This window comes from Capra hircus, chromosome 24 (genome assembly GCF_001704415.2).
Source record: "Capra hircus breed San Clemente chromosome 24, ASM170441v1, whole genome shotgun sequence".
Lineage (NCBI taxonomy): Eukaryota > Metazoa > Chordata > Mammalia > Artiodactyla > Bovidae > Capra > Capra hircus.
The window spans coordinates 19,167,203-19,190,826 of NC_030831.1; positions in this window are offsets into that span (position 1 = coordinate 19,167,203).

The window sequence follows — 23,624 nt, forward strand, 5'->3', positions numbered from 1 at the left end:
TAGTATATATGTATTAATATCTAGAGCACTCACTAAAAATCTTTACCCAAAGATATAATGAAAAACACAATACATAAAGTATACTAGAATATTTAGTAATGCTCAAATATTCCAAAGAAAGTAGAATCATGGAAATAGAAGAACAGAATGCAAAGGGAGCAAAAAAAATAATTAATAAAATGGTAAATCTAAATCTAAACATTTCAATAATTGTATTAAATACAAATAGTCTGAACTAGCCAATTTTTTAAGACACAAATTGTCAGAATGGATTAAAACACACATGCATGACACACACATGCACATGCACTATCTAACCATATGCTGTGCCAGGAGAATTTCAAAAAAATCATTTAAAATATAATGATGTAGGTGTATTAAAAGTTAAATAATGGTAAAGAAATGCGTGTTCCATGCACACACTGCATAGTCTGACACACTCACAATGCTGGTGCAACTATACTATATCAGGCAAAGTAGACATCAGAGCAAAAGAAATTATCAGACACAAAAATGGCATTACCCAATAAGGAAAGGGTCAATTTTCCAAAATACTTAACTATCCCAAATGTACATCATGCACATATCAAGAGAGCTTCAAAATACATAAAGCAACAGAACAAAATAAAAACAAAATCAACAGAACTGAAAGGAAAATTATAATTGGAGATTTTATCATCCCTCTCCCAGCAATAGATAGAACTAATAAACAACAAAATTACCAAGGATATAAAATAACTGAATAATACCTTCAATCAACAGGATCTAACTGGCATGTATAGATCATTCCACCAAACAATAATAGGATGAATATGGAATATCCATCATGATAGATTATATTCTGGCTCATAAAATGAAATTTAACAATTCTATGCAAGTTGAAATCATACAAAGTATATTTTCCAATGATAATGGAATGAAATTAGAAGTCCATGAAAGAAAGTTAGCATGAAAGTCTGCAAAGAGTTAGAAATTAAAAAAACATAATTATAAATAACCCATGGATCAAGGGAAACTAGAAAATCTTTTGACCAAAATTAAAGAGTTCCAGAAAAACATCTATTTCTGCTTTATCGGCTATGCCAAAGCCTTTAACTGTGTGGATCACAATAAACTGTGGAAAATTCTGAAAGAGATGGGAATACGAGACCACCTGACCTGCCTATTGAGAAACCTATATGAGGGTCAGGAAGCAACAGTTAAAACTGGACATGGAACAACAGACTGGTTCCAAATAAGAAAAGCAGTACGTCAAGGCTGTATATTGTCACCCTGCTTATTTAACTTATATGCAGAGTACATCATGAGAAATGCTGGGATAGAAGAAGCACAAGCTGAAATGAAGATTGCCAGGAGAAATATCAATAACCTTAGATATGCAGATGACACAACCCTTATGGCAGAAAGTGAAGAGGAACTAAAAAGCCTCTTGACAAAAGTGAAAGAGGAGAGTGAAAAAGTTGGCTTAAAGCTCAACATTCAGAAAACTAAGATCATGGCATCTGGTCCCATCACTTCATGGGAAATAAGATGGGAAAACAGTGAAAACAGTGGCTGACTCTTTTTTTCTGGGCTCCAAAATCACTGCAGATGGTGACTGCAGCCATGAAATTAAAAGATGCTTAATCCTTGGAAGAAAAGTTATGACCAACCTAGATAGCATATTCAAAAGCAGAGACATTACTTTGCCAACAAAGCTCTGTTTAGTCAAGGCTATGGTTTTTCCAGTGGTCATATATGGATGTGAAAGTTGGACTGTGAAGAAAGCTGAGCACTGAAGAATTGATGCTTTTAAACTGTGGTGTTGGAGAAGACTCTTGAAAGTCCCTTGGACTGCAAGGAGATCCAACCAGTCCATTTTGAAGAAGATCACCCCTGGGATTTCTTTCGAAAGAATGATGCTAAAGCTGAAACTCCAGTACTTTGGCCACCTCATGTGAAGAGTTGACTCATTGGAAAAGACTTTGATGCTGGGAGGGATTGGGGGCAGGAGGAGAAGGGAATGACAGAGGATGAGATGTATGGATGGCATCACTGACTGGATGGACGTGAGTCTGAGTGAACTCCAGGAATTGGTGATAGACAGGGAAGCCTGGCATGCTGTGATTCATGGGGTCGCAAAGAGTCCGAAACGACTGAGCTATTGAACTGAACTGAAAGTACAATTTATCAAAATCAGTGTGATGATGCTAAAGCAAGACTAAGTAAATTTTATTTTCAAGTACTTTTGTTAGAAAAGAAATAATAGCTAAAAGGAAAAATACACAAATGGGACCAATTAAACTTAAAAGCTTTTACACAATGAAGGAAACTATAAGCAAGGTGAAAAGACAGCTCTCAGAATGTGAGAAAATAATAGCAAATGAAACAACTGACAAAATAAGATAAGCAAGTTCCAAACTATACAAGCAGCTCATATAGCTAAATACCAAAAAAAAAAAAAAAAAAAAAAGAATAACCCAATCACAAAGTGGGCAAAAGACCCAAACAGACATTTCTCCAAAGAGGACATACAGCTCACTAATAAACACATGAAGATGTTCAACATCACTCACTATTACAGAAACACAAATCAAAGCAATGATGTATCATCTCACACCAGTTAGAATGGACATCATCAAAAAGTCCACAGACAATAAATTCTGGAGAGGGTATAGAGAAAAGAGAACCTTCTTACAGTGTTGGTGGGAATACAAACTTACAGTCACTATGTAGAACAATGTGGAGATTCCTTTAAAAACTGGGTATAGAACTGCCATATGATCCAGCAATCCCACTGCTGGGCATACATACTGAGGAAACCAGGATTGAAAGAGACACTTGTATCCCAATGTTCATTGTAGTACTGTTTACAAGAGCTAGGACATGGAAGCAACCTAGATATCCATCAGCAACTGAATGGATAAGGAAGTAGTGGTACATATACACAATGGAATATTACTCAGCTATAAAAAAGAATGCACTTGAGTCAGCTCCAATGAGGTGGATGAACCTGGAACCTATTACGCAGAGTGAAGTAAGTCAGAAAGAGAAACATCAATACAGTATATTAATGCATATATATGGAATTTAGAAAGACGGTATTGACAATCCTACATACAGCAAAGGAGACATATACTACGTAAAGGCATGGACTACATAAAGAACAGATTTTGGACTCAGTGAGAGAAGGCAAGGGTTGAATGATTTGAGAGAATATCACTGAAACATGCACATTACCATATATAAAAAAAGATGGCCAGTACCAGTTCAATGCATGAATCAGGATACCCGAAGTCAGTGCTGTGAGACAACGCAGAGGGTAGAGAGGGAGGTGGGAAGGGGGTTCAGGATGAGGTGGACACACATATATCTGTGGCCGTTTCATGTTGGTGTACGGCAAGAACCATCACCATATTGTAAAGTAATTATCCTCCAATTAAAATAATTTATAAAAAAAGAAAAGTCTCAAATCAACAACCTAAGCTTCCATCTCAAGAAACTGTTAAAAGAAGGGCAAATAAACCCAAAACTAACAGAAAGAAATAATAAACAGTAGAACCGAAAACAACTACATGGAAAACAGAAAAACAATACAGAAAATCAATGAAGCCAAAAGCTGATTCTATGTAGTGATGAATAAAATTACCAATCCTCTGGCAGGATAGAATAAAAAGAGAGAAGAAACAAATCACAACACTAGGAAAGAAAGGGCAAAATCACTAGACACGTCCTTAAATGAGAGAATATCTAAACCATCTGTATATCCATATAATGATGCACTATACAGCAATACAATACAGCATGCCTATTTGTGCTTAAAAGTCATTGAAAGGCACACCAGAAAAAAAAGTCAATTTTGTCCAGTCAATTTTAAAATAGAAATTGTCACAAAAAAATTGCCATTTTCCACAGTCATCAAAGTTAATGTTTATTTTCTCAAATTCTCACCGATTGGATTACCATCATGCTTTACAATGCCATCTATGAAATGGCTATATATCTACTAATTATAATTTTTGTATTAAAGTAAATTCAAGCACTTTACATATTTATTTTTGTTTTTATTTCTTTTCTATAAACATATTATTTACATAATTTACCTGGTTTTCCCCTAATTTTCCTACTTTTTCTTTTCTTAATTTATTTTGAATACTACTTTAATAGAGATTACAAATATTTGTTTTCATTTCTCACTTCCCCTTTAAATTTCTGCATTTTGTTTTTGCTTATTTAAAGATAGCTGATGCATCAAATTCTTCAATATTTTTTGACATCTGGATTTCTATCATGCTTAAGATAGCTTTTTCCTCTTCAATGTTATAGAAATAATCCATTACTGTTTGATTAAACAATTCTAAATGTTACTGTAATTTTTTTAACATTTTGGCTTATTTGTAAGGAAGACATAGATGATGCAAATATGAGGCCTAATTTTACTTTTTTCCAAATGAGTATCCAAATATCTCAAAATAATTTGTCTATTATTTGGTCCTTATTTAAAATATCATCTATACAATTAGATACATTTACACAATCCTATGGCTAGGCTTCTTTATTTAGACTTTGTCTTCCATTCATCTTATACCAATATCAATTGTTTTAGTTACAGCTTTTTTAGTATATGTTATTATTTTGAAGGACACTTTATCCCTCATTTTATACCTGTTGGATGTTCTTGAACATCATACATACTTGCTGCTGCTGCTAAGTCACTTCAGTCATGTCCGACTCTGTGCGATCCCATAGATGGCAGCCCACTAGACTCCCCCATCCCTGGGATTGTCCAGGCAAGAACACTGGAGTGGGTTGCCATTTCCTTCTCCAATGCATGAAAGTGAAAAGTGAAAGTGAAGTCGCTCAGTCCTGTCTGACTCCTAGCGACTCCATGGACTGCAGCCTACCAGGCTCTTTTGTCCATGGGATTTCCCAGGCAAGAGTACTGGAGTGGGATGTCATTGTCTTCTCTGCATACATACTTGAGAGTTTGTCAAATTCAATAAAAATGTTAATAAACATTAAAAATTAATAGTCCCTTTGGTAGTATCCAATATATAAATTAATTTGGGAAAATAGATATTTATATTAAAACCATGCTTCCCTGGTGGTGCAGAGGTTAAAGCGTCTGCCTACAATGTACCATATTGTATCATCTCATCTGCTGCAGCTGCTCAGCTGTTCAGTAGTGTCTGACTCTTTGCAACAATATGGACTATAGCCTGTCAGGCTCCTCTGTCCATGGGATTTTCCAGGCAAGAATACTGGAGTGGGTTGCCACTGCCTACTTCAGGGGCTGTTTGCAATCCAGGGATCAAACCTGCGTCACCTGCATTGGCACGTAGATTCTTTACTCAACACAGAGCAAAAAACAACTACTTGGATTTTTTTTAAGTCTCTCAGTAAAAAATTCTAATGTTAGTCATGTGTGTTTTATAGTTTTTAAATGGCATTAGTCCTTTGTGTTTTCATTAGTAGATAGCATGTTTTCACAATTAGAGTTTTAAATACATTTCTTCCCTTAGAGAGAATATGTGCCTGGACATATTGAAAGGCGGTAGACTGTATTATAGCTTGCCCCCACCCCATCCCAAATAGGAGGAAGATCTGACATCCCACCCCTTGCCCCTTGTGGTCCTGGAAGCTTTGCTGACCAGTGCTGATGCTGTCAGAGCATGTAGTTGGTTAAGTGGAACTCTCTCTATGTTGATAGCTGTTGTTGTTTTTTTTCTCTTACTTGCCCAGATTGCTAAAAACTTTCCGCATTCATACATCTTCTTAGACACTTTCCAGTTTTTCTTTTTTCAGAAGTCTATTATCAGAAATGCCTTCTATCTCTCCATTACAAAAGCTATCATTATGGCAATTGCCTTTCTCTTCATGTCCCCTCACACTGTTATAAAGATGTAATGATGACATTATCTTGTTCTTTCTAATGTTGTTAATAACTCATAGCTATCATAATAGTCATTAATTACTACCAATTTCATAGTATTTCACACCTAGCTAAGACACCTAGTTCTATGACTGAAGATTTAATTGAGGACTAGAACAAGAAGCAGATCAGAGCAGGATTCAAAACCTGGAGACATTTTCATGCTGATAGAGTTTGCCTGGCTCCTGCCTTCAGAGAAAACAACTCAAATTGGTTTTTCAAAAACCAACACATTTTATGAGGCTTCCCTTGTGGCTCAGTGGTAAAGAATCTACCTGCCAACGCAGAAAACATGGATGTGATACTTGGGTTGGGAAGATTCCCCTGGAAAAGGAAATGGGAACCCACTCTAGTATTCATGCTTGGAAAAGCCCATGGATAGAGGAGCCTGGCAGGCTACAGTCCATGGGGTTGTAAAAGACTCGGGCATCATAGCAACTGAACAACAACAAAGTCACATGTTGTAATGACATTCTTTCCTCAAGATCCTTTAGAAGTTCCTGGCATCTAATCCCCACAAGCAGAACTAACTCTGTCTTCAGTCTCACCTCCCACATTTGTCTATCCAGTGCCTCTATCCCATACAGGCTCCTCATTTTCCCTATAAAAATCCATGTTTATTACTATAGCTACACCATCAATCATGCTGCCCTCAAACTCTACCTTCTGAATCTCTCCAGGACCACCACAGTTTTTGCTTCCTCTATACAATCTTTGCTATTATTCAAAACTGTATCAGTTGTTAGGTCACATGCAAAACTCTCCATTGAATCTGATGATTTTACTGGGGTCAAATATTGTTATCTTTTCAAGTGCATATTTATTGTCACTTAGCAGTTTACTCTCCCCAAAAATAGGGGTCATGCATCAATTTTTCAGTGTGCATGAGATGCATGGTAAACTATTAAAGTCATATAAAACAACATGTGTAAATGGTGAATGAAGAGAATATTTGAAACAGATATTATGGACAGAATTTTCTACTAAACCATAGTAAATTACACATATTGAACATTTAGTAAATGGTTGACAATACAAAGTGATTTTTAAAGTAATTTTTCCAATCAATTTCACTTTCAACAAAAAACCATTAAACACTTACCATATGCCAGATAAATCTAAATATAGTTTTAAACCAGATATAATCCCTACCCTTATGGGGCTCATATTAATCTCCTATTAATAGTCACTATTTTTAATAATGTAAAAATGTAACAAAACAACAGCAAGTCTAGTTTATTGAATGCTGTCAAAATTTTTCATGTATACGTCACAAAACTCTAATAACTGATTATTAAAATGATCTTCTAGATAAGAAACCTGAGGTTTAGAGTGTGCGAATCACTTTTAAGGTCACTCTTTATTGTATCTGTGATAGTAAACAATATTGTCATGGTTCTTAAACATCAATGGCCATCTGAATCAGTCAGCTGGGGTCCTTGCTGAAAATACTGATTTGGGCTATACTCTACAAAATTCTCTTTTAGGTGATCTGAAGCGAGAATAAGAGGAGATGCAAATATCAATCCCAATGGATTGATTAAAAGCGTTTGTCTGTGTTTTATTGAGATTGTGAGTCCAGACAAAGATGAATATTGCATAGTATCACTTATATGTAGAATCTAAAAAATAGTTTAAAAAGGTTAAACTCATAGAAACAGAGTGAAAAATGGTGATTTCCTAGGGCTGGAGAGTGGGGAAAATGAGGAGAGGCTGAAGGCACAAATTTTGGATTTTAAAATAAATAACATCTGAGATATAATGAATGAACATGGTGGCTATAGTTGAAAACACAGTATTGCATATTTGAAAATTTTGCAATGGAAGTATACCTTAACTGATCTCAGAGGAAAAAATAAGTATCTGTGGGAGATGATGGATATGCGTAACTAAATTATGAGAATCGTTTTCTAACATATATGTGTACACTTTAAATATGTTACAATTTTATTGATCATATACCTCAATAAAGCTGGAAAAGTCCCCACCAGGCCCAAAGCTACAGCATGGAAAGAGCCCCGGGAAATTTTTTTAAATTTTTTTTAAATTTTGGAAATAAAAAGACATCACAGATCATAAACTTCAGTTATTTACATTTTAAAAAGTTCATAGACAGTGGGTCACTGAGTTTAGGTGATAATTTTTGTAGGTTGGAGATCTTGGCCACAGTGTTCTGTAACTCTTCCCATTAGATGTAGAGTCCATTTATCCAGTCTTCACTCTGGCCTGGACTTACAACTAACTTTTTCCAGTCAGTTTGGGTGGGATGAGGTTATGAGCATTCTGGAATCTGGAATATAAGAAGCTATAGCTTCCACTTTGGAAATGGTACTGTTTCCCTGTAGGAGGCCAAACCTGGACACTGAATGATAAGAATCCAGTGCCAAGGCCCCAGAAATTGAACCAAAAGAGCTAAAAACTCTTTAGAAAAACTAAACTATAAAATAAAATAGGAACACAGTATAATTCCAGTATAATTGATCTTCATCTACCCATATGGTTGTAATCTAAGACTCACTTTAAGCTTCTGAGAATAAGCATGCACCAAGTCTTACAGTTAACTTTGGATCCACCTCTACATGACCTGCAGACTATTCTTGTAGTTTCTTATTTATCTGGATATTCATTGGGCACCTACGATATTTAGCAGTTTGATTTGACAGATTGAGATAAAGGAATAAATATTTATAGAGTCCCCCAGGGATAATTAATGAAATCTATACCTCACTCCTGATGTCAAGACTCAGGAGTATGTCCCTAGTGCCCAGAGGAAGTGTTTATTTATTTTCAATCACTCAGATTCTAACTCACCCTCCGTGGTATGACTCTTCTCATAGCTTTGCTTTCACTTTCTGTTCCCCACATGCTCCTCCTCCCCAACACATGCTGTCTCTTCCCTCCATTTGCTGTCCTGGACCTCATTTTCTGCTGTTTTAACTTCCACATTTAGTTCAACACATGCTTCATCAATAAATCTCTCCCACACATTTATCTCCCTGAATATCTCCAATTCTGCTTTCATCAAGCTCAATCTCTAGACAACAGTGCATGTGTCTTGTGGAAACTGGACTGAACCTGTCTGTTTCTCTTCAATGGCATAATCCCGTTTGCTTTATTTGCTGGTCACAACTCTCTTTTGTTCCCAAGTTACTATTTTCGAACTTCTACCCCACCTCCAACCTCACCCCAGCAGCAGAATGTTACAGATGCAATATAGGAGCTGGGTGCAGTCCATTCTTTTAGACTTGGAACTGTGTCTACCTCTCTTCCAAAGAAAAAGCTTAAGTGAAATAAAAAAACATTGATGCCTCTAAACTCAGTTAAACAGGCAGTTATTTGTATTTATTTATTTTAATTTTTTTGGTTTGGAGTATAGCCAATTAACAATGCTGTGATAGCTTCAGATGATCAGCTAAGGGACTTAGCAATACATATACATGTATCCATTTTCCCCCAAACTCTCCTCTCATCCAGGCTGTCACATAACATTGAGCACTGTTTCATGTGCTATACAGTAGATCCTTGTTGGTTATCCATTTGATTCAGACATGAATAAAAATACAGATCAGTAGAAGAGGATAGAACCTGAGTAATTTAAAAAGAAAAAAAAAAACAACACACTTCCTCTCAGCACTGGGTCTGACATCATGAGTGAGGTGTATATCTCATTAATTGTCTCTTGTGGAATTTACACATATTTATTCCTTTATACCATTCTGTCAAATCAAATTTCTAAATATTGTAGGTGCCCAGTGAATATCCTGGAGAAGGCAATGGCACCCCACTCCAGTACTCTTGCCTGGAAAATCCCATGGATGGAGGAGCCTGGTAGGCTGCAGTCCATGGGGTCACCAAGAGTCGGACACGACTGAGTGACTTCACTTTCACTTTTCACTTTCATGCATTGGAGGAGGAAATGGCAACCCACTCCAGTGTTCTTGCCTGGAGAATCCCAGGGATGGGGGAGCCTGGTGGGCTGTTTGTCTATGGGGTCGCACAGAGTCGGACACGACTGAAGTGACTTAGCAGCAGCAGCAGCCAGTGAATATCCAAATAAACAAGTAACTTCACAAATAGTCTGTTGGCGGGTCACGTAGAGGTGGATCCAGAGTTAACTGTAAGACTTGGTGCATGTTTATTTCCAGAAATTTAAAGTAAGTCTTAGATTACAACCATAAGGAGAGGTGAAAATCAATTATATTAGAATATACTGTGTTCCTGTTTTATTTTATGATTTTAGTTCAGTTCAGTTCAGTAGCTCAAGCATGTCCTACTCTTTGTGACCCCATAGACTGCAGCACACCAGGCCTCCCTGTCCATCACCAACTCCTGGAGCTTGCTGAAACTAATGTCAGGTCAGTGATGCCATCCAACCATTCCATCCTCTGCCGTTCCCTTCTCCTCCTGCCTTCAGTCTTTCCCAGCATCAGGGTCTTTTCCAATGAGTCAGTTCTTCCTATAAGTTGACCAAAGTATTTTATAATTTAGTTATTATCTAAAGAATTTTTAGCTCTTTTTGCTCAGTGGAACTGATACCCTGGTGAGAGAAGTGAAGCTTGAGGTGCTAGAACACAGAGGAAAATGTACCAATGGTCAATGAATCTATGACAAAGGAGGGAAGACTACACAATGTTGGAAAGACAGTCCCTTCAACAAATGGTGCTGGGAAAACCTAACAAATACATATTAAAAAAATGAAATTAAATCATTCTTTTACATCAGGCACAAAAATAAGATCAAAATGGATTAAAGACCTAAATATGAGACTCAACACTACAAAACTCCTAGAAGAAACCATAAGCAGTACACTCTCTGACATAAATAGCAATGATGTCTTTTTCAATCCATTTCCCAGAATAATGGAAATAAAAACAAAAATAAGCACATGGGACCTATGTAAACTCAGAGCTTTTACACAGCAAAGGAAACCAAAAACAAGACAAATAGACAAACCACAGATTGGGAGAAAATATTTGCAAATGATGCAATGGACAAGGAATTAGTCTTCAAAATGTACAGACACTACATGACTCTGAAGAGCATCAAAACAAACAACCCAATCAGCAAATGGGTAGAAGACCTAAACAGAAATTTCTCCAAAGAAGACATAGATGAATAAGAGACAGAGTCATGTCTGACTCTTTGTGACCCCATGGACTGTAGCCTACCAGGCTCCTTAGTCCGTGGAATCTTCCAGGCAAGAGTATTGGAGTGGGTTGCCATTTCCTTCTCCAGGGGATCTTCTCAACCCAGGGATTGAACCCGGGTCTCCCGCATTGCAGGCAGATGCTTTACCATCTGAGCCACCAGGTGGTGGTTCTAATTATTAAAGAAATGCAAATCAGAACTACAGTGAGATATCACCTATTAAGGCTGACCTATTAAGCCTTAATAACTATCATGAAAAAGTCCACAAAAAATGAAGGCTGGAGAGGATGTGGGGGGAAGAGAACCCTCCTATACTGTCAGTGGGAAAGCAAATTGGTACAGCCACTATGGAGAAGAGTACAGGGGTTCCTTAAAAAACTAAAAACAGAGCTACCATATGACCCTGCAATCCCACTCTTGGGCATATATCCAGAGAAAAACATGATCCTAAAGGATACATGCACCCAAGTGTTAATTACAGCACTGTTTGCCATAGTCAAGACATGGAAACAACCTAAATATCCATCAATGGAGGAATGGACAAAGAAAAAGTGATACATATATACAATGGAATATTACTTAGCCATTAAAAAGAATGGAATAATGCCATTTACAACAACATGGATGGACCTAGATATTGTTATACTGAGTGAAGTAAGTAGAGAAAGAGAAATATCATATGACATCACTTACATGTGGAATCTAAAAGGAAATGTTACAAGTGGACTCACAAATCAGTTATTTTTAAAATGTGTTTAGATTCAATTCATCTGTTGATTGGTAATCAACCAATCAAGCATCAAATATTGAGTATCTTAATGTATAAGGAAACTGCTGTGTGCTGGAGAAGATTCAAGTACCATCAAGCCCTGGGGCACTAGTGAACACAGGCAAGAGGCACAATGTAGCTGATAATAAATGGCTTACATATATAATTTTCTAAAGATGAACCAATTGGAAAAGAAGCTATAATGTGAAATGATTAAATCAACCACAGAGACCATCTATAATAGAAGACCTGTCCTGGACCCTAACACATCTTCCTGGGATTGCAAAAAAAAAAAAAAAAAAAGTGTCTTCTTTAGGCAGATGAATTAGGAATAGTACCTTTCTCTGTCTTTGAATACAGTTGTTTTCCAGTACCCAGTTTGGTGAGTGGAAAGCCAGCAGGACTTGTATCTCCCTCTTGTTCCCCAGCCTGAGTAGCAGCCTGTAGTACACAGCTTACTTAAATCTCTGTGCAGTATTTCTGCCCTGTGCCTAGAGGAGATCCACAGATAGAGCTTCTGAGGCTCTAGATTGTCCTGAAATGGCATGCTAGATGTAGTGTTTATCAAAGTCTGTGTGTGTTCTCAAGAAAGAGACGGATTTCCTTTAAATCCCAAAGAAGGCCATGATAAAAATGCTGAAGAATAACCACTCCAGATACACAACCTTGCAGCTCCCTGGGTATTAGAGTTGATGGACCTGGTTTTTCTTTTTTTTTTTTCAACTTGTGAACAAAATGACTTTCCTCAAGCTTCTTAAAACCCTCGTTTTATTTCTGTTTTGATATTATTGTTGTTATTTCATGTATGGAGTTAAAATATAGATTTAATAGATTTATACTCACAATGACACCTGCTCACTCTGGTCACAACCATTCAAATGGACCCGAATGCAAAAGTTTGATTCATTAGATTTAACTGTTTTGTACTTTCTCAGAGCAGTTTCTAACTTAAAAAAAAAAAAATGTATCTGGATATATGCAAGATTTTTCTCCCTCCTCCCAATTTTATCTACGTACTTTGTTCTCCCTTCACCTGAAGTCTGAAGCTACTCTTTTAGGATTTCCCTTTGGTTCTCTGCCCAAGGGTGAAAACCCCACCACCTATCTCTCTTCAATGCGCTAATGGGACATCTAATTCATGTATTCCAAACTATTCCTATTTTGCTTATCTTTCACTCAGATCTTTACTTCCTATTCTGTCCAGCTTTATTTCCATGAAACTTCATTTGAATCACTTCTTTGATAAAATCTTAATCCCTTGTCCCTTTCATTGGGCAATCCCTCAATCTGGCTAACTCTATCCTTCTGCCTAGAGAGTGTCTGTATTTAAGCAACTGAAATTGTTCTAGAAACCATTGCTGGAGGGAATATAAATTTCTACCACCAGTTTGAGAAACAACTTGGCATTATCTTTAAACCCATGTCTACTCTATGAGCAAACAATTTCATTCTTAGGTGAGTAACTCAGAGAAATTACACAAATACACTAAGATTTATACATGAGAACAGTCATATACCACTTCTATAATAGCAGAAACAAAAGCTATACAGTGAGCAGAAATAAATGAATTACATCTCTAAGCAACACTATGGATGTAGCTAATAAACACAAAATAGAACAAAATGAAGTCACAGAAGAATATATATAATACGTTTTAAAGCTCAAAGTCATGAAAAGTAAGCAATTTGAGGCTTAGGGCTACGTATGTATGTAGTGACAATATATATATACACACAACACACATACATAGCCACAAGTGTAGAAATTTTTTTCTTTAAAAATTCCATATTTTTCTCTGATAAGTTATCTCCTCTTTAGAGGCCTAGGACAAAATATATATATATATATATATAAATAAATGAAGGTAAGATAATGGTTAATTCAGATTCGACTGTATCTGAGGGTTAGAAGTTAAAAGTGATAATTCCACCATTCCCCCTTCCCCAGCTATTAATCTAAGGAGAGAATAGGTACCATAAGCAATAATTAAATATTAATCAACAATTAAATAATAATCCAATCAAGACTTAGAACACAAGCTTTATTCATTGTGATTAATACATAGTTTCTGGTAAATTGTGTTAAAAGAAACATATTTTGAGGACCCAAATAGGGCCTTATACTCCATTAACAACTCACTGGTGGTCAGCTGAGTTCACAGGAATGTGGAGATCTCATTACCCACCAATCGCAATTTAACCCCTCCCGGTTAAGGGTTGTCTCTTCCGCACATAGGAAAGAGAACCCCCTATAAGGGAGAAGGAAGCAGATGAAAGCTCACTATCCTGATGACCAATCCAGGAGACAGGCAAGTCTCAGGAGGAGTGAGGATCCATCTGTGCATTACTGTCAACAGGTTGCAATAAGCTTCTGCCTTTGACCAGTCTCATTTGTCCCTGTCTTTTGGAGGAGGGACTAGTGAGGAGAAAAACGACAGTGGTTACTTTTCCAGTCTTTCTGGAAGGTAGAAACATTGTCAGAAAGTCCCTCATGTCTTCGTCCAGGGAAAGGAGTGTTGGTGCAAGGTAAAGAACCTCTTCTACCAGTCATACCAAGCATCAGGGCTTTCATTCATTAATATTTAATTGTTTTGTTTTTCCTAAGAGCTTTGAGAGCCACCCCTTACAGTATTTATTGTAATAGCTCATAAATCTAAACATCTTCAGAATATTATCTGGGTTTCAAACATTTTAGTAATACATGACTTGTTCAATTATTATTTTCTGTATTAATGAAAACACTGCAGGTGTGATCTTCCTGTCCCAGAGCAGGAAGTGAGGAAGTATATCATGTGGAAGACAGAGCTGTAACTAAGATCTTCCTCAATAATGTGTTTATGTTTAATTTCATCACCTCTTTTTTTTACTAACTCCTCAGTGTGAACAAGTTTTCTCCCCTTTATCTCTTTCTTCTTAAATTAGAAGTAAATTCTAATTAAGAATTATGGTTCATTGTGTCCTCGTTAGTGGAGGCTTTCCTGGAGGGTGATAAGCGACACACTCCACCCTCCCTTCAATCAAAAGGCACATTTCCCAACCTCTTAAGAAGCCCGTGCTTCTCAATTAGAGTGTGTGTGATTTGCATTTGAGAAGTAAATAGTGCTCCAGGACAGTTCATTCACCCAGCAGAGCTTGGTCTTCTGTGACATTCCAATTCAGGACAGCACGGGAGGAAATGACAGAGGCAGCTGGAATCCACCCATTCAGTGTACATTTGTTAAGCACCTACTATACCTAAGGCAATGTGATTAACTGGAGGAAGAGGAGCGTGAAAAAATATAAAACACAGACCCTGCCTTCAGGGAGCCCTACTTTTAGAACAGCATATAAGCATTGCAAAAATCCATCAACATGACAGACTATGACAAATGTCCTTGTGAAAAAATATGTCCAAAACTGTGGAGAGAACTTTCAAGTTGACTATAAATCATTTTACATCCAAATGTAAAACTGTCATTGCCACCCCACCCCAATGGGGTCTCTGCTAAGTCTCTCCTTAGAAGAGACTCAATTACAAGCAATGTTTAAGTTAAATTGCACCCATGATGTGGGAGTGTGCTGGGATCCACTAGCTCAGAAGCGAGGTAGACACTGGCAATTCTAGCAATAAAAGAGAATATGGATTAAAGGTCCAGAGAAACAGATGAATTTAGTAGAGAAGCCAGACTTTGGAAACCTAAGTGGGAAACTGACTTGGAGTAGGACTTTCACTAAGATAAAAAGTAATAGCCAAGAGTTTACATTATCTTCTCACAGCAACAGTTTGTGAAGCTGAAAGCAGAATTGCATGGAGAATTCGTGAATGTAATTGGCTTTGCAGTATGGATGAGGGGCAAGGGGAGCTTCAGGTGGGCTGCTATAATGAGCTGAATCTATGATGCTGTGATGGTAGATAGTCATGATGGGCGAAGTTTAGTAAAAGGACATGCTCACTAGTTTACAGCCAATTAGAAGCTGGAAATAAAGCTTGATTGTTGACTTCTGTGTGTCCAATTAGAATTGAAAGATTAGGATGTATTAGGGTGATAGTTTAAAAAAAATCAGTATAAACCTCGCTCAGACTTCATTTTATTTCTCTTGTAAAAAATAACAAGCTGAGGAAAAAATCACACAATTTAGGCATTGCTACATCTCTCTAAGCATTTCTAGAACTCTTTTTGATAGGAGGAGATGCCAGCAGGAAAATAGAGATTCCTACTGATTCCTCAGAAACTGCAGGTCACCCAACCTAAGAACAAGGTAGATCAGGCATTGTTGTTGCTGTTCAGTTGCTAAGTCATGTCCTACTCTCTGCAACCCCATGGACTATAGCTTGCCAGGCCTCCCTGACCCTCACTATCTTCTGGAGTTTGCTCAAGTTCATGTCCATTGAGTCAGTGATGCCATCCAACTATCTCATTCTCTGCCTCCCTCTTCTCTTTTTGCCTTCAATCTTTCCCAGTATCAAAGTCTTTTCCAAAGAGTGGGCTCTTCACATCAGGTGATTAAGTATTTGAACTTCAGCTTCAGCATCAGTCCTTCCAGTGAATATAGAATTGATTTCCTTTAGGATTAACTGGTTTGATCTCCTTCCTGTTCTAGGGACTCTCAAGAGTCTTACCCAGCACCACAATTCAAAAGCATCAAGATCAGGCAATGCCTGATAGTATAATTTGCTTCTTGGTGCATATGTTTGCCTAAGAGATTCTACATAGGTTTTATTTGAGGGGTGGAGAGGAGGATATGACATGAGGTAAGGAAAGAGATGAATAAAACTGCTAACTCAAACCAAAACTTAAATAACGAGCTTGCTCCATTGGAAGTTAGGTTCTCCTGAGGCAAGTAAAATAGGTAATGCTTTTTGTTTGAAAGTGTCTGGAAGCTGTTTATAGAATCCATAGGGGCCCTTCAGTGCTTTCCTTGACTTTGTTCCCATCATTCAAAACATCTTGTGCATATAAGTGTCTTACCTTTAATGTATGTCCAACTACTATTGAGTGATTGCATAAAAAATATATGAATGGATAATAAAAAGCAAAGTACTGGGGCCCAATCAACCAAGTCATCAGGTCACATGAAAACTCGACTTTGTTTATGAGCTATTTCGTATGAAATAACCTTCTCTTCCTTTCAAAAGTTGGAACTCTCTAAGGGAAGGAATATGAGTTCATCTAGTCCTATGTTCCTCCCCCCCACCCCACCCCAAAAATAGCTTGGCAGTCAAAGCAGGTGATTGGTAGGCTGTTGAAAAAAAAGTAAATTTTTAAAATGAATAAAATTCAATGATAGTGGTCTACTTATATTACCCTTTTACTGCTATTGTGGAATTCTCTGTGGAAAATTTCTTTCTAAGCCACCACTAGGCTGAAGGCAGAATTTCAATAACAGAATGAAAAGGAAGCAAGTTTAGTTGCATGCCAAATGTGGGCAAGAGTAGGTATGTCTTATCTGGAGTAGTATACTCAGAACCTAACAGCATTCTGTGTTTCTTGAGTTTTAAAAAGATGGATAGGTAGAAAGAAAGAGCTCTTGGTCTAACATGAAACAGAGGGAATGTGGTTCCAAATATCAAGAATCCATGTGCTCCTCTCTCATCTCTACCCATATCATTTCTTTTCAAGAATTTGTGATGACTTCTATAATATGGAGGTTATGGGCAGGAATTAGTGAGATATTTTCCAGATATAATATAAACTCAAAAGCTGAACTCATCTTGTGGGCCAGGGTCTCTAGGTACTAGTAACCTCAAGTCTGAAAATCTGAAGTACTCCAAAAATTCATTAATGGGACACTGTCATATCTCCATATTTGCTTTAGCTGGGACCAAACTAGCTCTGTCAGTTCAGTTCAGTTCAGATCAGTCGCTCAGTCGTGTCCGACTCTTTGCAACCCCATGAATCACAGCACGCCAGGCCTCCCTGTCCATCACCAACTCGCGATGTTTACTCAAATTCACGTCCATCGAGTCCGTGATGCCATCCAGCCATCTCATCCTCTGTTGTCCCCTTCTCCTCCTGCCCCCAATCCCTCCCAGCATCAAAATATTTCCCAATGAGTCAACTATTCACATGAGGTGGCCAAAGTACTGGAGTTTCAGCTTTAGCATCAGTCCTTCCAAAGACACCCAGGGCTGATCTCCTTTAATAGACTGGTTGGATCTCCTTGCAGTCCAAGGGGCTCTCAAGAGTCTTCTCTAACACCACAATTCAAAAGCATCAATTCTCTGGAGCTCAGCTTTCTTCACAGGCCAACTCTCACATCCATACATGACCACTGGAAAAACTATAGCCTTCACTAGATGGACCTTTGCTGGCAAACTAATGTCTCTGCTTTTCAATATGCTATCTAAATTGGTCATAACTTTTCTTCCAAGGAGTAAGTGTCTTTTAATTTCATGGCTGCAATCACCATCTGCAGTGATTTTGGAGCCCCCCCCCAAAAAAATCTGACACTGTTTCCACATTTATTTGCCATGAAGTGATGGGACTGGATGCCATGGTCTTAGTTTTCTGAATGCTGAGCTTTAAGCCAACTTTTTCACTCTCCTCTTTCACTTTCATCAAGAGGCTATTTAGTTCCTCTTCACTTTCTGCCATAAGGGTTGTGTCATCTGTATATGTGAGGTTATTGATATTTCTCCCGTCAATCTTCATTCCAGCTTGTGCTTCTTCCAGCCCAGTGTTTCTCATGATGTACTCTGCATATAAGTTAAATAGGCAGGGTGGCAGTATACAGCCTTGACGTACTCCTTTTCCTATTTGGAACCAATCTGTTGTTCCATGTCCAGTTCTAACTGTTGCTTCCTGACCTGCATATAGGTTTCCCAAGAAGCAGGTCAGGTGGTCTTGTATTCCCTTCTCTTTCAGAATTTCCCACTGTTTATTGTGATCCACACAGTCAAAGGCTTTGGCATAGTTAATAAAGCAGAAATAGATGTTTTTCTGGAACTCTCTTGCTTTTCCATGATCCAGCAGATGTTGGCAATTTGATCTCTAGTTCCTCTGCCTTTTCTAAAATCAGCTTGAATATCTGGAAGTTCACGGTTCACATATTGCTGAAGCCTGGCTTGGAGAATTTTGAGCATTACTTTACTAGCCTGTGAGATGAGTGCAATTGTGCAGTAGTTTGAGCATTCTTTGGCATTGCCTTTCTTTGGGATTGGAATGAAAACTGCCCTTTTCCAGTCCTGTGGCCACTGCTGAGTTTTCCAAATGTGCTGGCATATTGAGTGCAGCACTTTCACAGCATCATCTTTCAGGATTTGAAACAGCTCAACTGGAATTCCGTCACCTCCACTAGCTTTGTTTGTATTGATGCTTCCTAAGGTCCACTTGATTTCACATTCCAGGATGTCTGGCTCTAGGTGAGTGATCATACCATCGTGATTATCTGGGTGGTGAAGATCTTTTTTGTACAGTTCTTCCCTGTATTTTTGCCACCTCTTCTTAAACTTCTGCTTCTGTTAGGTCCATACCATTTCTGTCCTTTATCGAGCCCTTCTTTGCATGAAATGTTCCCTTGGTATCTCTAATTTTCTTGAAGAGATCTCTAGTCTGTCCCATTCTGTTCTTTTCCTCTATTTCTTTGCCTTGATCGCTGAGGAAGGCTTTCTTATCTCTCCTTGCTATTCTTTGGAACTCTGCATTCAGATGTTTATATCTTTCCTTTTCTCCTTTACTTTTCACTTCTCTTCTTTTCACAGGTATTTGTAAGGCTTCCCCAGACAGCCATTTTGCTTTTTTACATTTCTTTTCCATGGGGATGGTCTTGATCCCTGTCTCCTGTACAATGTCACAAAGCTCAGTCCATAATTCATCACACACTCTATTAGATCTAGCCCCTTAATTTTCTTTCTCACTTAATCATAAGGGATTTGATTTAGGTCATACCTGAATGGTCTAGTGGTTTTCCCTACTTTCTTCAATTTAAGTCTGAATTTGGCCATAAGGAGCTCATGATCTGAGCCACAGTCAGCTCCAGGTCTTGTTTTTGTTGACTATATAGAGCTTCTCCATCTTTGGCTGCAAAGAATATAATCAATCTGATTTCGGTGTTGCCCATCTGGTTCTGTCCATATGTAGAGTCTTCTCTTGTGTTGATGGAAGAGGGTGTTTGCTATGACCAGTACATTCTCTTGCCAAACTCTATTAGCCTTTGCCCTGCTTCATCCTTATTCCAAGGCCAAATTTGCCTGTTACTCCAGGTGTTTCTTGACGTCCTACTTTTTCGTTCCAGTCCCCTATAATGAAAAGGACATCGTTTTGGCTGTTAGTTCTAATAGGTCTTGTAGGTCTTCATAGAACCATTCAGCTTCAGCTACTTCAGCATTACTGGTTGGGGCATAGACTTGGATTACTGTGATATTGAATCGTTTGCCTTGGAAATGAACAGAGATCATTCTGTCGTTTTTGACATTGCGTCCAAGTACTGCATTTCGGACTCTTTTGTTGACCATGATGGCGACTCCATTTCTTCTAAGGGATTCCTGCCCTCAGTAGTAAATATAATGGTCATCTGAGTTAAACTCACCCATTCCAGTCTATTTTAGTTCTCTGATTCCTAGAATTCGATGTTCACCCTTGCCATCTCTTGTTTGACCACGTACAATTTGCCTTGATTCATGGACCTGACATTCCAGATTCCTATGCAATATTGCTCTTTATAGCATCAGACCTTGCTTCTATCAGTCACATCCACAGCTGGGTATTGTTTTTGCTTTGGCTCCATCTCTTCATTCTTTCTAGAGTTATTTCTCCACTGATCTCCAGTAGCATATTGGGCACCTAATGACCAGGGAAGTTCCTCTTTCAGTATCCTATCATTTTGCCTTTTCATACTGTTCATGGGGTTCTCAAGGCAAGAATACTGAAGTGGTTTGCCATTCCCTTCTCCAGTGGACTGCATTCTATCAGACCTCTCCACCATGACCTGCCCGTCTAGGGTGGCCCCACACAGCATGGCTTAGTTTCATTGAGTTAGACAAGGCTGTGGTCCTAGTGTGATTAGATTGACTAGTTTTCTGTGAGTATGGTTTCAGTGTGTCTGCCCTCTGATGCTCTCTTGCAACACCTACCATCTTACTTGGGTTTCTCTTACCTTCGACATGGGGTATCCCTTCACGGCTGCTCCAGCAAAGCATAGCCGCTGCTCCTTACTTTGGACGAGGGGTATCTCCTCACCAGCTCCCCTCCTGACCTTGAACATGGAGTAGCTCCTCTAAGCCCTCCTGCACCCATGCAGCCACTGCTCCTTGGACATGGGGTTTCTCCTCTTGGCTGCCAACCCTGGCCTCGGGTTTGGAATAGCTCCTCTTGGCCGCCACCCCTCGGGCTTGGGGTCCTCCCGGCTTCTGTCCCTGACCTCAGACGTGGGGTAGCTCCACTTGGCCGTGCTTGTGCACCATCGCATCCACCCGTGCTTGTGTGCTGTTGCAGCTGCCCACACTAGCTCCGTATTTGCGCTAAAGGAGCTCTAGTCCAATACATCTACAACTAAATACAGAATTAGATAGCCTTCTCTTGTTTGACACTGTTTCTATTTCAAAACTGATTTTCAGTTTTCAAAAAGATAAACCATCCAAATGGCTCCATTATCAAAGCTAAACTTACTAGTCCATGAGTTTCAATATGGAAAATGGAGGGTTATTTGCAGAGGCAGCTTAAAATGCTATTCTCTATAGCTTTCACACAACCTCATCACTAAATCACTAGATAGGTTACATGTTGACTTCTATTTTATCTTCATTTTATATTTTGAGGATAACTGAACTCCAGGAGGGTGGGTGATTTCTTAAGCCACAGGTCCTTTCTGGCTCTAGATTTTATAACTTTGCTTCCCTTATAAATCAATAAATCTTTATGTTGTAACATTGAAAATAGTAATGACCCATTGTTCTGTGTCAATCTTATGGCAATTTAGAATTTTAATAACAGGAATAAAAGCCTGGAATTAAATGAAAGTTAGCTCATGGTTTAAACACCAACAATGAGATATCAAATCCTAACTCCTACGCGTGGTCATTATGACTCATTGGCACTTATTTTATGACTAAATCTTACAAAGATAACATTTAACTCTGCAATCCCAAAGCAGATTAAAATTATCAACCTGAAAGAAAAAAGCAGCTCAGTGAAACCACATTCTAAGCAGAAGATGCCACCAATAGCCTGAGATTAATTGACCGTGGTTAAGACGCTTACTCCTTGGAAGAAAAGTTATGACCAACCTAGATAGCATATTCAAAAGCAGAGACATTACTTTGCCAACTAAGGTCTGTCTAGTCAAGGCTATGGTTTTTCCTGTGGTCATGTATGGATGTGAGAGTTGGACTGTGAAGAAGGCTGAGCGCCGAAGAATTGATGCTTTTGAACTATGGTGTTGGAGAAGACGTGAGAGTCCCTTGGACTGCAAGGCGATCCAACCAGTCCATTCTGAAGGAAATCAGCCCTGGGATTTCTTTGAAAGGAATGATGCTAAAGCTGAAACTCCAGTACTTTGGTCACCTAGTGTGAAGAGTTGACTCATTGGAAAAGACTCTGATGCTGGGAGGGATTGGGGGCAGGAGGAGAAGGGGATGACAGAGGATGAGATGGCTGGATGGATGACATCACTGACTCGATGGACCTGAGTCTGAGTGAACTCCGGGAGTTGGTGATGGACAGGGAGGCCTGGCATGCTGCGATTCATGGGGTCACAAAGAGTTGAACACAACTGAGCGACTGAAATTAACTGAACTGAACTGAACTGAACATCAGTCTTTGGGTACAGGAGAAAAAAAGTTGGGACTAAGCTTTGGTTATGGGTTTTCCTTGGTAGCTCAGCTGGTAAAGAATGTGCCTGCAATGCAGGAGACTCTGGTTCAATTCCTGGGTCAGGAAGATCCCCTGGAGAAGGGTAGGCTACCCACTCCAGTATTCTTGGGCTTCCCTGGTGGTTCAGATGGTAAAGACTCTGCCTGCAATGCAGGAGACCTGAGTTTGATCCCTGGGATGGGAAGACCCCCTGGCAATGGGAATGGCTACCCACTCCAGTATTCTTGCCTGGAAAATTCCATGGACAGAAGAACCCAGAGGGCTACAGTCCATGGGGTTGCAAAGAGTTGGACACAAATAAGTGACTTTCACTTTCTTTCATGTTTAGGGCATGGCCTTTTCCTTTTCCCAGAGTTAGGAGATTGTTTTGTTCCTAGGGAACAGTATGAAAGTGTCTAGCCACCAACAGTGATTTTGATATTCTGAGTTAATTGGCTATGAGCTGGTTGCAGATTTCCCCCACTCACCCCCCCCCGCCCCCCCGCCGCCCCAACAACTTACAAGTTTATTCTGGAATGCGCTGGCATCTTACTCTTGAGTAGAATAGACCAACTGCTGTTTGAGGTTTGGCTTATCTAGACCTGGTCAGATCTGCTTCCATTTAGGGGAGAGCAGCTTTAGAACAGGATATTGGCAACAACAGCATGTATATAAGAGAAAGCATGTATAATTGTGGAATTACGAGAGCAGCTTCTAGAAGCCAAAAGAATTTAGTCAGTGTAGCCCTTCCTCCTAGATGGTGAAACAGTGGAAACAGTGTCAGACTTTATTTTTGGGGGCTCCAAAACCACTGCAGATAGTGATTGCAGCCATGAAACTAAAAGACACTTACCCCTTGGAAGGAAAGTTATGACCATCCTAGATAGCATATTCTAAAGCAGAGACATTACTTTGCCAACAAACGTTCGTCTAGTCAAAGCTATGGTTTTTCCAGTGGTCATGTATGGATGAGAGAGTCGGACTGTGAAGAAAGCTGAGTGCCGAAGAATTGATTCTTTTGAACTGT